A 1,383-nucleotide genomic window follows, 5' to 3' on the forward strand; every position below is an offset into this window, starting at 1 on the left:
AGCTGAGCACGGCCGCTGGAGCGATTGATACACAAACACACGGCTCGCGAGCAGCGGGACTTTTATTATGACGGGACACAGTCGCCGGCGCCATTTCCTCTTTTCCGGTCATGAGTGTGAGGTAACACAGCTCTGATTATCATATCAGACACAAAGTGTGTTTAAAATGATGTTATGACGTTACTCTGTGTGTTCTCTCAGCGGCTGCTGTGACTCTTGTTCACACTGCTAAGAGTAAAGCGCTTCTGCAGAATAAAACCGGAAACCGAGAGTAACGCAGATATGACGCAGTTGACAGGAGACTCCCTCAGACGTCCCAGCTCCTTGGTTAAAATAGCAATTTTCTCACAATTTACAAATGGTTGGAAACATTTGGGATATTGTAAGAACTCAACTGAACAAAATATTTAACACTGGCCTAAAGGTTTTTGGATATTTCACTGTAAAAATACTACATAGTGCACCTTTATCTTTTTGTAGCCTACAACAGTTCTTTCTGTTTTCTCAAATCTGATTGACTGAGAGCCTTTTCCGGCCATATTCCCCCAGTATCAGCCATCCACGGACTGTAGTTTTAATCTTTTTTTTAGGCGAGAATAAACATATAGTCCATATTTCACAATATTGTTCTGTTCTGTTTATTCACAAAACACTTCCGAGCCATTCGGCGCTCATGTACCTGCAGAACAGCTTTATCTCGGTCAGTCCTTCGGGAATTTGCCACTGGCTCTAGGTCAAACTTATAATATATAATTAATTTGGGGTATATCAAACGGGCAATCTTTTGTTTTATGAATCTATATAACTGTTAAAAGATATCACTTTCCTCAGTGGACATTCATAAGGATTGTGATTATGAATATAAGATTGACCAGAAGAATATAATTTAGATGCAGATAATGCACTCATTTAGTCGATCTCTCTCTCATAAAACTCTGCAGAATACAATGATCTTCAATGAATCGACTCAGTGTTCCTCCATTACTACTTCCACAGTGATATTTTAGAATTAGTGATGGAGGCTTGGGCTCAACTCTTAAATTGTCAACTTGAGAATTGAATCCGTGGCGGAAGGAAGTAGTTCCGCACAATCGTTTTTGGGGGACACTCTTTTGTTGTTTCTTTTTTATTTATTTACTCAGTTGTGCCGTTGAACTGTTGTATAATCGCAATATCACACTTGTAGCCGTGCGATATGGATCAGCTCACTGTGATTACCTACGGCTGTGCTGATATACAGCTGTATCGCACGGCTACAAGTGTGATATTGCTCATTTAACGAAGACTTTTTTTAAAAATCTATGGGAGAAATAAATGAAAAAATACTGACGGAACCAATGCCGCTAAAAGAGGGGATGGGCACTAATGCACTCTGTTGTCAAT

The sequence above is a fragment of the Pseudorasbora parva genome, chromosome 2 (genome assembly GCF_024679245.1).
Source record: "Pseudorasbora parva isolate DD20220531a chromosome 2, ASM2467924v1, whole genome shotgun sequence".
Lineage (NCBI taxonomy): Eukaryota > Metazoa > Chordata > Actinopteri > Cypriniformes > Gobionidae > Pseudorasbora > Pseudorasbora parva.